The 16,833-nt window shown below is 45.2% G+C and overlaps 1 protein-coding gene across 3 annotated transcripts in view; it reads right to left on the reverse strand.

Moving 5' to 3' along the window:
• The window catches only part of A4GALT (alpha 1,4-galactosyltransferase (P blood group)), a 67,262-nt gene extending 50,701 nt beyond the window's left edge, over positions 1-16,561 (reverse strand). For all 3 annotated transcript variants that reach the window (XM_026652238.1, XM_026652237.1, XM_026652235.1), the window contains exon 1: positions 16,440-16,561. The gene's annotated coding sequence lies outside the window, so the exon portion shown is untranslated. The remainder of the gene's footprint in view (positions 1-16,439) is intronic.
• Between the last annotated feature and the right edge of the window lie 272 nt (positions 16,562-16,833).

Here is a 16,833-nt window from a genome sequence, read left to right on the forward strand (position 1 = left end):
CCCCTCGCGGCTGTAAACCGCGTGGCTGTAAACCGGCGGTTGCAGTTCTGTAAAGGGACGGGCAAGCAGTCCCAATACTAACTTTCCCCTACCTAATTCACAGCAGAGAGTCATGCCAGACATCACCCTCCTGAAGGTCTCGGAGAGCCAGAAGGAGCGGATGCTTCGTGACAGCCTGCAGAAACCGGGGCCATTTGCTGCAATGCTCTGCAAGGCCATGATCCCCGAGTACCTGCTGGCGTTGTGGCAGGGAAACGTCTCATACCACGGGGGGCCTAATAAGCTCTCCCTGCCCAGGAACCTGCTCATGAGGCTTGAAAAACACCTGCAGGAGGCCTATGAGGAGTTCTCCCCGGAGGATGTCACCTCTATCCCCGGATACATTGACCAGTTTTTGGCTTAGGTGCCCTTGGAGGGACAAAAGAGTGGAGCGTTTTGGGCACTATAATCATGAAGCGGACATTGTGAAATTTTTTGAAAATAGTTCGGACTATATATTGAAGCGCCCAAAGACAGACTAATCATGATACCCTTTGCACATATTCCCGTTTTGTTGGACTTTACTCTTTACATGTTTTGAAGCACTTTCCCCATTGTTAATATTTTAAATCTTCCTGTTCTGTTATAAATAAATGTTTACATGTTTGAAAGCACTTTAGCTATTGTTAATATTTTAAATATGCCAGTTATGTTATAAATAAATGTTTAGATATTTAAAACACTTACTGCTTGATCCTTCCCCTGAATCTGTGTCTGGGATAATGGCTGGGGAGGGTTGGTAGGGGATCTCTGTGAGGGTGATGAAGAGCTCCTGGCTGTCGGGCAAATCAGCGTTGTAAGCGCTGTCGACTGCCTCGTCCTCCTCATCTCCTTCCTCCTCTTCCCCGTCTGCTGAGGAACCGGCCGCGGACAATATCCCATCCTCAGAGTCCACGGTCAGGGGTGGGGTAGTGGTGGCGGCCGCACCCAGGATGGAATGCAGTGCCTCGTAGAAACGGGATGTGTGGGGCTGGGATCCGGAGCGTCCGTTTGCCTCTTTGGTCTTCTGGTAGCCTTGTCTCAGCTCCTTGATTTTCACGCGGCACTGCGTTGCATCCCGGCTGTATCCTCTCTCTGCCATGGCTTTAGAGATCTTCTTGTAGATCTTTGCATTCCTTCTTTTGGAGCGCAGCTCCGAAAGCACGGACTCATCTCCCCACACAGGGATGAGATCCAAGACTTCCCGATCAGTCCATGCTGGGGCCCTCTTTCTATTAGATTGCACGGCCATCTCTGCTGGAGAGCTCTGCATCGTTGCCACTGCTGCTGAGCTCGCCACGGTGTCCAAACAGAAACTGCGATTCAAACTGCCCAGACAGGAAAAGGAATTCAAATTTTCCCGGGGTGTGGCTGGTCAGAGCATCCGAGCTCGGACTGCTGTCCAGAGCGTCAACAGAGTGGTGCACTGTGGGATAGCTCCCGGAGCTATTAGAGTCGATTTCCATCCACACCTAGCCTAATTCGACATGGCCATGTCGAATTTAGCGCTACTCCTCTCGTTGGGGAGGATTACAGAAATCAATTTAAAGAGAGCTCTATGTCGAACTAAATAGCTTCGTGGTGTGGACGGGTGCAGGGTTAAATCGATGTAACGGCGCTAAATTCGACATAAAAGCCTAGTGTAGACCAGGCCTTACAGAATGGGGGACTCTATTCTGGGAAGCAGTGACTCTGAAAAAGACTTAGAAATCAAGGGGGTTAATCAGCTCAATACAAGCTCCCAGCGCACTGCTGTGGCTCAAAGAGCTAGTGCAATCCTTGGAAGTATGAACAAAGGAATCACGAGTCACAGCAGAGGAGAAGAGCAGGTTCTAGGACTTCTGTATTTGGCAATGGTCTGACTGTACTGTGATACTGTGTTCGTTTCTGGTGTCCATAATTCAAGAAGGGTGTTGATAAACTGGGGATACAGTGATCTCCAGATTCAAGGAATGATTAAAGGGCAGGAAAACATGCTTCCCAGTGACGGACTCAAGGAGCTCTGTCTGTTTAGCTTATTGAAGAGCAGAAGGTTAAGGGGTGACTTGATTACAGTCTGCAAGTACCTACATGAGGAAGAAATATTTGATAACAGCCTCTTCAATCTAGCAGATAAAGATATAACAAGACCCAGTGCTGGAAGTTGAAGCTAGACAAGTTCACACTAGAAATAAGGTGTCCATTTTTAACAGTAATTAACCATTGGAACAACTTACCAAAGGTTGTGGAATTTTTTAAAACAAGATTGGATGCTTTGCTAAAAGATATGCTCTAGTTCAAAAGGAATTAATTCAGGGAAATCCTATGGCCTGGCTATACAGGAGGTCAGACTAGATGATCGCAACGGTCTCTTCTTGCTTTATAATCAATGAATCTCAAACATAGCAAAATTTGAGCTTCCATCTTTCCTTCTAAACCCTCTCTCCTCTTCTTTCCTTCTTCCCTGCTGTTGAAATCATAACCTCCCCAATGACCTAGGCTCTCATAATTCTGTTATATGTGACTCATCCCTCTCTTTCTCCATTCACAGTCAGGCTATTGCCAAATCCTGCTGGCTTTTTCTCCACAATAGGTCAGCTATCACTTTTTCCACTCATGGCTAATACATGTCCATGTTTTAGTCATTTCCCTCTTTTACTTGTGCAACTCACTCCTTGCTGGCCTCCGATTCCCATCTATGTGCTCATCCAATTTAAGCAAAAACAATGCAACTAAAATCATCATCTCTCATCCATGAAACAGATTGCCTCCCTCCTTTCTTTAAATGCTTTCAGTGACTTTCTCTCCTTGCCCTCCACATCAAGCTCAAGCCTCTTGTCCTAGAAGACACTGTGCAACTCCATCCTTGCCTACCTCTCTCCTTGCCTTTCCTCCTACTCTCTTCACACCATACAAACCTCCCATCTCCCTGCTCCCTTTTTATCCATCACCTACTTATATTTGAGTTTCTGTCCACAGTGCCCCATGGCTTGGAACTTCCTAGTGCATCAGGTGACCACCCTTTTTCATTCAAATCCCTTTTAAAAAACTCACTTTTTCAATGACACCCAGCAGGATGAATCCATATTAAAAAGAATTTCTATCCACAGCTCATTAATAAAAAGCTATAGGGCCTAATACTCAACTGTTATCAATGGCATAACTCCAAGGCTTGATTTGGAAGAGGGAAAATGTCATACAGGCTCACTCTATAAGCCAAGGTCAACGACAGTTAACTTATCATCATCGAGCTTATGAGTTAACACCCCACTGAAATGAATGGGGCAACTTCCAGAGCTAGTGTTTCAGGCTCCCTGCAGACTCAGCCAGACAGTTCTGCATCATTTTATACCAGGTTCATATTTTGAAGGTTGTCTTTGCCGCTATGAAAGCTAGATACTTCTGCTTTGTTTTTAAATGAAAGAGGAGACTCTGGAGAACAAGATGATATCCTTAAAAAAAAAAAATAAAGTGTTGTATTGCTGATTGTGATTAATTTGAGCAAGATTGTTGTCAAGCTTAAGATGAACACCAGTAGTGCCAGTGTTAAGCCTAAAACTTCCGGAAGCTTTATAGAATGAGCTTTGCAAAATTATCTTTAAAAAGCAAGCTTTGCAAAATTAAGCTACAACTTGCTGTCAAAAAACGCCTACAACCAGACAACATTTTATTCTGACTCCTATATGGTATAATAGGTTATGCCCCTAGGTACGGCTTATTGAAACCACCTTTAAAATTTGTGGTTAAGAGACGCTGCAGCCAAAGAACTGATTCTTAAGTGGGTTTGATGGGCTAGGCCTTTAGGCATAGGTCATCAAAATAACTCTAAATGGGCTATTGGCTTGATTGTGGGTAAGGTTAAGTTACCTAGAAAACTAAGGGAAACCACAGTCGAGACAGTGGGCTATATAAAAATAAGCTAACTTATAAAATTAAAAACAATAATTGGCTACAAGAAAATAAGCAAGCATGAATTATACAGCCAAAGCGATAACACTAAATTTGGCCTAACCTGATTGGTTGACCTGCTTCAAAGCATGGCGGGCAGATGAGATTAAATGCGTAAAACCTCAGGAGGGTGTGTGTCTTGGTCTAAGAAGTTATTCTCTTTGATTGGTCTGACCCGCACCCCCTAAACCGAGGAAAGCTGAACTGCACCGACTATCTGCACCTGGCCAATGCAAAGAGCGGTCGACTAAAGGGTAAAGTATTCTCGGCAGGGTAAGGTTTTAAAGTAAAATAGTCTGGTTGCATGCAAAATAAGGTAACAGAGTAAAGAAGTCTGGGTTGCTCGAGCTGTTTTGATCTCAAGTTGTACTAACACTATAGTATTAAAAAATAATAGTGTCAGAATAATTTGATCTCAGATTATATTAATGCTGCAGTATTAAAAATAGTAGTAAAAGTTTACTTGTGCTTGTGTTCTGTGTTGTATTTATAGCCGTAACTCATTAAAAGCCTTTCGTGAAGAATAATCAGTAGTTTTCATTTCTTTATATGGACATCACTTAACCTCATTACATCTGTGTTGGGTGGTGGGAAGTAGTGATCACCCAGAGCCCCATTTGGGCGCTGATGTGTATCCCCTTCTTCCTATATCTCCGCACTGATCTGTCCCAGTTTGAACCCTGCATAGCTCTATTGAAGTCAATGGGGCTATGCCAATTTACACCAGCAGAGGATCTGGCCCATAATTCAGAGGCCTCCCTATCCTCTGATCATCCAGGACATTGTGTCTCTGAATTGTTTTCTCTATTTAGATTGTTTCTTACAATGTCTTTCTGGTTTACACCATCAAAAACACTGTCAGCCCTTAAAATAATCATAATCCTACCACCTTAATTGATGTAACTTAATATAAAACTGAATTTATACACCGCATTCGGTAGCTATATTGTGTGAGTTACTGCTACTCACTGGGTGACACTTGCAGACCTCATCCTGTGCTGTCAGAGAAGTCACCATCATTTTCTGCCCTCATTTTGAATAGCTTTCTAGCAAGTCCTTCTCCAAAGATATATTATATCTTCTTGGCTAATTCTGACAAATTGGGATGAACTCAGTAAAATAGCTGCCGCTATGTTTTCTCTGACACTGGAGTATATTTCCTATGGTTTCTTTTCAGATCTGCTCTGAATTTCCAGCCTCAGCTCAAGGACTATTATTTCAAGTAAAAAAAGAATTGTTTTGGAGCTTAAGAATCAGTCCCTGTCTAATAGAACTGGTCGATAAATGATGAAAATTGTTCAAAAATGTTCATGAAAATATGTTGTTGCAAATATGAAACATTTCTACCAGCTCTCCTGTCTAGGATATCCTTGAGACTACAAGAAAGATATTTCTTCTTCTGACCCGTTACCAATGTCTTTGTGCACATGGATCTGGTAACAGTATAAAAGTGCTTCCTCCTTCATACTGCTATTCAGGAACTGCATCAACAGTGTATTATAAATCCTGAGCCCCTCCTTTCACCTACAGGGCTGGCTTTAAGCCGATTTGGCCGAGTCCCCGGAATGGGGCCCCGCAACGTCCGGGGCTGCCGGCAGAGCGGGGGGGGAAAAAAAAAAAGCCGCGTCCTGCTTCTCCCCCCTCCCTCCAGCGCTTGCACCACCATACAGCTGATCAGCGCAAGCCTGGGAGGGAGGGGTGAGGAGGAGGAATCCGGCGTGCTTGGGGAAGACGCGGAGCCAGGGCTGGGATTTGGGGAGGGATCCAATGGGGCAGGGAGGGGGCGGGGCCAGGGTTGGGGCAGGGGGGCACGAGACAATTCGCGTCCCGGCATGGGGCCCCGCACCTGCTAAAGCTGGCCCTGTTCACCTACATTACAAATCCCAGCATGTGAATGTGTTCTTAGTCCTAATTTGATCGTCCGACATTTTAGGATGCCTTTCCATGTACTGGAGAGTCTTAACGACACACAGAGGTGGTTTTGGTTTTGCTATTCATACCTGATTTTAAACTCCATGAAGGAAGGGAACAGGTCTCCTTTTTTGGAGATATGTACTCCACTCTCTCCTCTTCTAAAGAGAGACTCACTTCAGTCTTTTCTGCTTAATGGTATACCTAAAAAGTATCCTTTCAATTTTTTTGCTGAAGGACTGTTCCTAGTTGTACTTTATACATTGTTATTAACTATTAGTTGAACCAGTTTTGGAGGATTGCAGTTTCAGTTACGAAAAAGAAAATGTCAGATGGAAGTTGACAGGAGGCTTTCCATTGACTTCGGATCAGATTCTAGATTACAAACGGTATCATTAAAAATATCAAATAGTAGGATTGATGCCATGTTTTATTTCATGCAAAAGAAAAAAATGTAACTTATAAATTACATTTTAATGAGCCTATCAAAAATACCAAATAGTATAGTGTACTTAAATATTTTTTTGTTGAGGACACATACAAGTTACACTTTGCACCATACAAGTGATTAATCTTGTTACCATTAGCAAGATTTAAACACTTAAAGAAAAATGTCTCATGTGAAACAACATTTTTTAATCATAGTTATTTAAATTAGAGCTGTCAAAAAAAAAAAAAGCCAATTTCTCAAAACCAAAACCTCTTCAGGAAATGTTGGTTTTGACAAAATTTCCCATTTCCAAACAATTTTTGAAGTTTTTTTATAAGCTTTATTTTTATACAAAATATAAACACAATAAAACAAAGCATATATAAATACACACACACGATGGAAATACCTTATAAATAACAAAATTCAGTATTCATTCTTTGTAAAGCTTGGAGGAAAACAACAACAAAAAACTGAACATGTAGAGGTCGTGCAGAGCATAATTATTACAGTGACTAAACAGATAAATAAGTAAGACATAACCTATGTGTATCGAGTACTAATATATATTAAACTGCAAAAGTATGCAATAATTTTGTGTGTGACCAGACATGCTCATATTTTTTTCTATTAGAGTCAATTTTCCATTAATGCAGTAGTAAAGAACTGTGACAGACCCAGACCAGTGGGGTACAGGAGTCTGGTAGAGGGCAAATCTACTGGTCACTGGATGAGTAGTTTTCTGTTCCCTGAGTGACCAGAACAGGGGCTGCACTAGAGTAATCAGGAACCTGCTAGAACCAGTTAAGGCAGGCAGGCTAATTAGGACACCTGGAGCCAGTTAAGAAGAAGCTGTTAGAATCAATTAAGGCAGGCTAATCAGGGCACCTGGGTTTTAAAAAGGAGCTCACTTCAGTTTGTGGTGGGAGTGTGAGGAGCTGGGAGCAAGAGGCACAAGGAGCGGAGAGTGAGAGGGTGTGCTGCTGGAGGATTGAGGAGCACAAGCGTTCTCAGACACCAGGAGGAAGGTCCTGTGGTGAGAATAAGGAAGGTGTTTGGAGGAGGTCATGGGGAAGTAGCCCAGGGAGTTGTAGCTGTCATGCAGCTGTTACAGGAGACACTATAGACAGCTGCAGTCCACAGGGCCCTGGGCTGGAACCCGAGTAGAGGGCGGGCCCGGGTTCCCCCCAAACCTCCCAATTGACCTGGACTGTGGGTTCTCCCAGAGGGGGAAGGTCTCTGGGCTGTTCCCCAACCCACATGGTGAATCTCTGAGGCAAGAAAATTCGCCAATAAGCACACGACCCACCAAGATAGGAGGAACTTTGTCACAGAACTCACTAAGTCAGTTTGTGTATGAGAGAGGAATTGCAGATTTCCATCTTCTCAAAATAACTTTTGACCAGTAAAATAGTTACTGCAATCCATTTCTTAGTATTCACTGGTAATACCAACTCATTCAGCACCCCTAAAATACACAGGCTTGGTGAAGGAAAGATAGTAACACATTTTTTGAGAGAGCACTTAACATGGCGTTCCAGAACATATGCAGTTTTTTGGCAGGTATAGAGGATGCGTGAAAGGTTGGCATGTGGCTGTTTGCATCTCCAACATTCATAGTTTGTTGCCAATCTAGCCTTAAACAATCGTTCTGGAGTCCAGTAGTGCCTGTTTAATAACTTGTTCTGGAAGAATCACAAGGATAAGGAACTTGAAGTATCTTTCACATTAAGCTAGATATCCTCCCAGGTTTCTGTTGTAAAAGTAAGGCTAAGTTCTTTTTCCTATTTTTCTTGGAGACTGAGATGGTAATGCAAAGCATTAAGCCACTTATAACTAACTAATTCCTACAAACTGACCTTTGTTTACATATTTTTTTAACAAGTTCCTCTAGAGGTGAGAGAGTTGAAACAGACCAATTGTCCCCTAGTCTTGCCTGAATCCTTGAGGATAGCCACTGAAAGAAGGAACTCCAAGATAGTGGTAGCTGATATTTGTTACACACGTAATCCAAGGAGGCAAGTCTATCATCCCCTATTATATCTTTAATTTTTGCTAATCGTTTTCCTATCCATATTGTCTTAACTGTGGAGTTGATCTTGATTCTGAGGCACAGTTTATTCCATAGTGGTATGAGAAGAGAATGAATAGAATAGGATGCTGTAATCATCTTAACACATTGCAGGATGCCTATGTAGATTACTCCTGGAGGAATTCTGTGCAACGCAGAGTTTTGCAGAAATTAATGTTGTGCGCGCAGCATTTCCTTTCCCCCGATAGAAATGAGCTGCAGTACTGCTGGCCTTCACTAGGGGCCACTGGACCCAGCAGAGCCCAACTCACACATAGAAAACACTGTCGGGGGGAGGGGGGAGAAAGAGGACAGAGCTAGAGGGTTCCTGGCAGCTGCAGTTCCCCACACACCGTGAGGGAAGGAGACGGTGGTGCGCAGGAAACTCCACAGAAGCCTGGGACCAAGCATTGGGCTGTTTCTCCCTCTGAATCCCTGGGCCCTAAGGGGTAGGGAGCAGGTGTCTGGGCAAGGGCGGGGCCTGCAGCTGGGCTCTGGGGGGTGGGGGGTTCAGGTGTATTGGCTGGGGGGCATGGCTGGGCTCTGGGGGGGAGGGGTTATGGGTGTCTAGCCCCCTGGCTGAGCTTGCAGGGTGGGGAGGGGCAGAGAAATAAGAACTGGGTTGTCATAGGGGTTTCTTTCTTTAACTCTCTTCTCCTGGGAGAATTTTTGTGTGCATCTGTATTGTCACACACATACTTGCTGACAGGTATTTTGAAGTAAATTACCAAAATAATTGAAACTGGCATGATTATGTGGTGTTATTTTAACAAATAAAATTTGCAGAATTTTAAAATAGTGTACAGAATTTTTATTTTTTTGGTGCAGAATTCCCTCAGAAGTAGTAGATGCAAAGATTGGATTTTTTCTTAAGATATGCAAAAGAAGAGAGGGAACCAAATGGCATAGCTAAGTTTTTTTTTTGTTTGTTTGTTTGTTTTTAAATCTCAAACCAGACTGGTATGTATACAAAGCTATTGGAGGGGACCCACCTTAAAATAGAATGTATTTAGAAATCTAGATAATATATGGTAGATACAAATCTGGCAACCCCATGCCTCCAGTTGCCCAGGAGTTTAAGTGCCTTGTGTGACAAGCAAGGATTTTTTTTTTTAATCCCATATAAATTGGATGATAAGCCTATTTATGAGAGCAAAGAGCAAAGGAGATAACTTGAAAGGCAATAGGCTAATGATACAAGTCATTCTTGGGCAGATATTCATATTGATTATTTTCTATTCTCCCCAATAAGGACAGAGGGAGGAGATGCCCCCTCTATACATCTTAGAAAATTTCTTTGAATATATATAGTCCGTATTTAGAGAGACAATTTTGGGAAGATCAGGACAAATTTCAACACCTCAAGAAGTTATTTCTTTGCATATTTGCAACTGAAAATACTGAAACTGAGAAGGATCTGGTCTTTTGGATATATCCATTGCATGCGACTTATTCTAGTTAATGCAAAAATCAGAGATCTTTTCAAAAAGATCAACTACTTTCAATAACGTTGGGATTCTTCAACAGTACAAAAATGTCATCAGAATACAAACTGATTTTGTATTCTTTCCTGTATATAGTCACACCTTGAAGCATTTTTGAAGTTGTCAAAACCGTTTTTTTCCAATTCAAAACAACTTGAAAAACCACTTGCTATGTACCTTATTTAGGCATAGTATAAGAACTGAAAAACCTTCTTTTCTTTCCTCTGCATTTTAAAACCACACAGGTGTCTAACATTTTCCATTATCTTGTGGGATGAAGTTCTTTCACTTCAACCAGTCTTCCTGCATCCCTGTAGAAATAACTAACAAGAGATTAATATACTTAGTGGTGTTTGTCAGTTTTTTGGGGGCGGTGGTGGTGTTGGGGTTAGTGCATTCACTTTCATTATAGTTGGAGACTGGTTTGGAGAAAAAAAAAGTGTAAACTTAAGAAACTCAAACCACTATTGTTTACTTTTTCATAAGACAATAATAAAGTACTATTCAGAAGCGCCCTGATCTGTAAAGATTTAAGCCCATATGTAACTTTACCCATAAGAATATGGCTGTAGTGGGACTGCTCATGTGTTTAAAGTTACACATATTACTTAAATCTTTGCAGATTTGGGGCCTTAGTTTCTCTCATTTACTTTGTACAAGTATTAATACATTTTTCCCCTTAATGCTCTAGTTATTGCTGTATAACATATCTTTTAAATTGAATCTAATGTTGTTTTTCCTTTCTATTCTGACAATTGTATATGGATTATTTTAGAACAAACACAGCATAGGGTAAAATTTAAACAACAACTTTCATAATTAGGGAAACACACATATACAGGACAAGATTGCAAAAAATAGGGCCCTAGTAGCTCCTAAAACCACTATGGCCTATGGGGGACCCGAACCAACACCATGCGACATATATGCTCACTCAAAACAGCATAGTCAATAATCACTATTCAAAATCTATCTGAAGCTATACCCACAGCTAGATGGTCACATAATACAAGCAAATAATTCTAATCGACTACACGGTTGGCAGAAGTTGTGATCTATTCACAGACAACTCATAAAAACATCAACAACAAAAGGAGGGAGGAGGGGCTAAATTTAACCAATAAATTATTCACTGAGCAATTTGCTCAGCTCCAGCAGCTATGCACAGACAAGTCATGCAAACCTTGGCAAGCAACTAATAGCAAGGACTTTCCACATTATGAAATCCAGTAGAGGCTGAATGTTGTACCCGAGTGATTCTCCAGCTTTTCCATTCTGCAGACCTTTTCATAAGGGAAAGACCCTCTCAGGCCCCTGCAACCCACCCCGACTGCAGCATTTCCACACTGACCTGCCTCTGAGCACCTCCACCCCTCTGGCTCACAGGATGTTCTGCAGCCAGGAGGGAAAGGGGTTGTCTGGCAGTGCAAGGGCCAGAGCTGCCAGGAGCCTAGGGCCAGCCAGAGCCAGGTAGTGGGGCACCTTTACAGCAGAGCCCCCAGTGGGGAGCAGGAAGGAAAAGCTGATGCCCAATGGGCCAAACAGAAGGCCCTCACCAGCAGCTCCAGCCGCAGTGCTCCCCTGCCAGGCGGCCCCCTTTCCCTCCCCTGCAGAGCACCCTCCACACCACTAGGTGCCAGTACTGCACCTGGGCAGGGGGTCAGGCAGGTCAGCACAGGGAGGTTGCAGCCTGGGACCTGGCAGGGGCCAGAGCAGCTGGAAACCTAGGGCAAACCCAGAGGTGGAGCCAGAGCTGAGTTTTGTGGCCACTTGGATAGCAGAGCCCACAGCTTGGAGCAGGAGCCAGGCAGGGGGAAGTGGGATGGGTCTAGAGGGCTTCCCTGGGCCTTTCCCAGTACCCCCACTGGCCCCCCATCTTCCTCACAGTCCCAGGTAGGGAACCCAGAATTGAGCTTTGCAGGGTACCTCTATGGGACAAACACCGCCACTGCCTCCTCCCCTCTAAGCACTGCTTGGTTTCACTCTGGGTTTGTCTGCACCGCCTGTGGCAGTAAAGCTCCCAACCCAGGTCAGAAGTCTTGGGCTAGTGGGGCTTGCAGTAGCAGTCTAAAAATAGCTGTGTAGACAGTGCTTTGCAATCGTGACTCCGACTGGAGCTCCGGCTCTAAAGCACAGGGAAAGAGGGGGTCCTAGCAGGGCCAGATTTACACCTTACATGCCCCTAGGCACAGCAACTTCAGCACCTCCCCACCCCGCCTACAGCTGACCCTGCACCAATATGAGCGTGAAACTTATTTTGTATTGTATTAAATCTGTGCTGGCCGCAATATACCGGCCCCATTCCTCCCCGCAGCAGCCCCGCCCACCCCTAGCCCTCCCTCTCTGCCAGTGAAGGGCAAGGGCAGCAGGAGAGGCCAGGGCACAGCCTTCCTGGGAAGGCATGAGACCCTCTGCCATGCATGGCCTCCCAGCCCGAGCCGGGGCACAGCCCACCCGCCTCAGGTGAGGTGCAAGGGTGGAACTGTACTTCTCCCCACGGCTAGTGGTCCCCGGGTGTCTTCCGTCCCTCCCACAGCCTGGCATAGCAGCCACACTCCGACTCTGCCCGTGCAAGTGAATGGGGCATTGGCCATGTCTCTCCCTCTCCCTTCCCAGCACAGAGGCAGCAGGGCCGCCGAGAGTAGGAAGGGGCGTGGATGCTCCCAGCACCTTCAGCAGCTGCCCGCTTCACAGCACTCCCAGATGGGCTGACTCGGATGCTCATCCTGCTCCACCCTCGTACATTGGGTAGCCACCAACCCCTGCCAGGAGCCCTCTTGGCATTCTAGGGCTGCCTAAAAGTTAGCACCCCTAGGCACATGCCTACTGTGCCTAATTGGAAATCCAGCCCTGGGTCCTAGTCAAAACCTCAGTGTCTATACAGCTGTTTTAGACCACTAGCCTGAGTCTCTCTCCTGCGGGCTGTGTAGAGGTACATTCCAAGAACCAGAACAAAGGGCTCTTCGTAGAACTTGCAGTCCAACAAACTACACTTCACTTACGTCTACAGTGCAGTTGGGCGGTGTACACAGTGCAGCTTGGGTAGGCATACGTGCATTAGCTGTGCTCGAGCTAGCATGCTAAAACCAGCAGCGTGGTATGTGTGGTGACTCAGACTAGCTGCTCAGGTACAACTCCGGCCAAAATCCGAGGTACGTACTTGGAAGGCTAGCCTGAGCCAGTGCAGCCACTGCTATTTCGGCCTGATAGCTTGAGCAGAATGAGGAAGTGTACATCTCCCAGCTGCGGTGTAGATGTACCCTTTGTGGACATCTGCGCATGTCAAGATGAAACAGTACTTGTGGCTTAATGAACTGGGTTGTGACAGGAGATTAATTTCAGTTCTTTGCTTTGACACACTTCCTTTGTGATACAGGAGAAGTCAATCTCTGTGTGCCTCTGTAAAATGGAGATGATAATAAATCCCCTTCTCCCATCTTGTGTGTGTCTTTTCTATTTAGTTTGCAAGCTGATCAGAACAGGGACAGTCTCTTATTAGGAGCGTGATGCCCAACACAATCAGACCCTGACCTTGGTGAAGGCCTCCAGGCACTGCTGTAATACAAATGATGACCACCACAGCGTTTGCTCCCACTATGCTAATTTCTTAAATACACTCTTACTTTTGGCTTGATTTTTATGACTTCAGGCTGTCCGGTCTTACTGTCATTGCTTTTTTGTGCACCTATTGCTTACAGGAATCAGATGGGCACTACTGCCCATGTGTATCTTTGAACGGTAAACCTGAATTAAAAAAATTAAACAGTAATAAGTATTGCTCAATCCAGCCACATCAGCACAATCTCTTGTGCCCAGTGAAGATGTTAATCAGTTCCAAAAACATTTGTTAACTCTTACCTACGCAGTAGGGCTAAGGCCCTGACCCAGTTCACTTTTGTGCACCCTCAGTTCAGTGTGAGTTGATGGCGTATTGCACCTCGCAAGAGCAGGTATTAAGGGCCCATCCTGCAAACCCTCATTCACAACAATAATTCTATCTGAGGAAGAGTTGGGGGATCAGGTCCTAACTTTGTGCCTGCTTTTTCTCTTTAGATAAAATGAAAGGAGTTTGCTGTGCCCTGTTTAGACCATCAGGATTCATAACAGAGAACACACATCTTCACATTTCAGTGCCTTTGGTAACTTGCAGTTCTTCACCAATAATTATTTCACTGTATTATCTACAAGTTTCACACAAAACAGATGAACCATTCAGAATTTTGCCTATATCTAGACAGCCCAGTTCAAGATTCCTTAACCGTGGACGTACCATTGTACCAACAGAACATTCCACGCACCTGCACATTTTGAGGTGTTTGTACACCCTGGCCCACTGAAGTCAATGGGAGTTTTGCCACTGTCTTCAAAAGGACCAGAATTTCACCGCTAATACTGAGCTTATTTCATGTTATTTTAAAGCATTTATGCCAAATAACCTCAATGGACTGAACAACCTATTTGCATCATAGGCTCTTCCAAATGCAGAAGAAACTACAATCAAAGCCAAATATGTGAAGGTTCCATGTTGACAGGCACAATGAGGTCACTCACTATGTGATAAAATGTAAAACAGAACCAGCTCACGGAAACACAAAACAAAGGAAAAGGAAAGAGTCTCTCGGTAGTGAAAAGCTAACTCTCTGGGGTATAATTCACACCTGTGCATAGAGCCTCCACAAAGCCAATACACCACTTAGGGTTAAGATTACCAAAGGAGTTTAAGGAATTTAAGCACCCAACTCCCACTCAAGCTCAGTGAGATTCTTCCACCTATCTCCTTTAAATTCCCATGAAATACCAGCCTTTCACTCAAAATACGGTGCATAAGCACAGTGATGCTGGCTCTCTGCAGTGGGGTGATTCTCACCTTACAGGCTCAATCTTGCAAACCCTTATCCAAGTGGTCCTTGTTACCTCAATGGGAGGATGCACATGTGTATGGATTTGCAGAATCAGACCCTACCCTTATATAACTTCTTAGAGTGCAACAGAGAGAGAGAGAGAGAGAGACACAAAGAGAAACTTCCAACCAAGGAGTTACATGGCTTTTACTGTCTACACCAGGGAAGGCTTCCTTTTGACTCGCCTGGTAGACCTGCTGCCTACAGACCAGAAGGTTCCCATAATGCACAGTAGGAGTATGAAGTCAGTCCAGCCACAGATTGGGCTAGTCTGCTTATTGATTATGTCCATGTTAGTGTCTGAGCACCAAATAGTAGATACAGTGGCAGGAGTATATTATTAACATTTGTGAAATTAAAGGATTTGCTTTCCCTAGGCAAGTCCGTTTAAAAAAACAAACAAGAACTGTCTAGAAACAGCGGATGTCTTTCAAGCCCAGGGATAGGAAAATGTTTTTATTAATAGTACAGCTTGTTGGGGGAAAAAAACATTTTTAAGAGTCTGAGCTGGCTGCTATACAAAATTAGTCTAATATTAACTGGGACAGGCACAAACCAAAACTTTGGATTCAAATCCCCCTCGGGCTATGGGTGTTCAAGATCTGGATCTAATTTTGTGGTTTCTGCCCATCTTCATAATTAAATACAAGAATGTTACCAGTTCTTTCATCAAGTCCTTCTTATTCCTTCCTATACACCCCACTCAGAAAAATTACATTCAAGTGTCCATATGTAGTCACCTGAATAGTATTGCAAGTACAGTGGGCTCACGGGCTAATCACTGGAAACATACATCTCTTCCATGCCCTTTAGGTGCACACTCCTCCACCCATCCCTTCCTTCCCTGTCCTCCTGCCCCCAACACACGCCCAGACACAGTATGGAAATTTCCATCTGTTGCTCCAAAATTCAAGTGCGTTCCAGATGTTGAAGACAATGGACCCAAATTCTCATAAAGCAACACTTCACACGGCTGTATTAGAAACACTATTTTGCCCCAGTGATCTGTGCGTTGAATGCTGTTTTCCTTACAAAACCCAGCGACACTGCCTTAAGTTTGCCATTTCTGTGCGTCCCTCTCTCCCAAGACATACCTGAGTCTTGGTGGTGCCCATCTCGTGGATGAGCAGGTGCCTTCTCCCCCGCTAATTACCCCTGAAGCCAAAGCAAGAGTGGAACTCCTACTGCACCAGTGTGATCTATTTCATGATGCAGAGATACAAGGGCACATCCCCTTCTCCAGCTCCTTCCCCCCTCCTCTCCCCCCGGGGCTACACAGGAGGCTAGAAACACTCCCATTGCCCTTCACCTGCCTAATGGGGCTGGGGGGAAATCGCAGACCCCATGATCGGGAAAGAGAACTTCAGCCAACCCCCCAGGAGCAGGCGATCCCCCGGGAACGCAGTCCCGGAGCGGTGCCGCTTCCCGTCTCAGGTCAAGTTCCCAGCCTTTGAGTTCTCCCCTCTCCGGGCAGGGGCGCGCGGGGACGGGACCCTCCGCTCGCGCCCCCTTCGCCCAGCCCCAGCGGCGCAGAGCGGAGAGCCCGCAGGAGGGAAAAAAAGGCGGCGCGGGGGGGGGTGTCGTTTTTCTCCCCCACCCCCTAACCTTCCTTCAGCCTCAGTGTCGCACCGGCAGCCCCCCAGGTGCCCCTTAACTGCCCTCGCCTCCCCCCAGCTAGGCGGGAAGGGAAAACCTACCTTCAGCCACTTCCACCGCTGCTGTCCCACGGGGCCCCTCCCGAGGCGGCCACTCCCTGCTGGGAGCGGAGGGCTAAGCGCAGAAGGAGAGAGACGGCTTCTGAAAAGAGGATCCACCTCCCCGCCTGTCACTTTTCCCCTTCCTCTTCAACCACTCAGCTTCCCAATTGCTGCTATCGCAGCTCCCACACCCCTGCTCGCTCTCAGCTGCTGCGGCCCCACCTCTCTCCCAGGACCAAGTCCCGCTTGCCAGAAACAATGCATAACACACGGCTGCAGCAGCAAACACAGTTCTTTAACCCATCACCACCTTTAGGGCTGGAGCCTGGCAAACAGCCGCCTTCCCAGCCCCCAGGCCAGTAATCTCTCTCTCCACCCTCTGCTCCCTCCGGCT

The sequence above is a fragment of the Terrapene carolina genome, unplaced genomic scaffold, assembly GCF_002925995.2.
Source record: "Terrapene carolina triunguis isolate 2854851 unplaced genomic scaffold, T_m_triunguis-2.0 Scaffold112, whole genome shotgun sequence".
Taxonomy (NCBI): domain Eukaryota; kingdom Metazoa; phylum Chordata; order Testudines; family Emydidae; genus Terrapene; species Terrapene triunguis.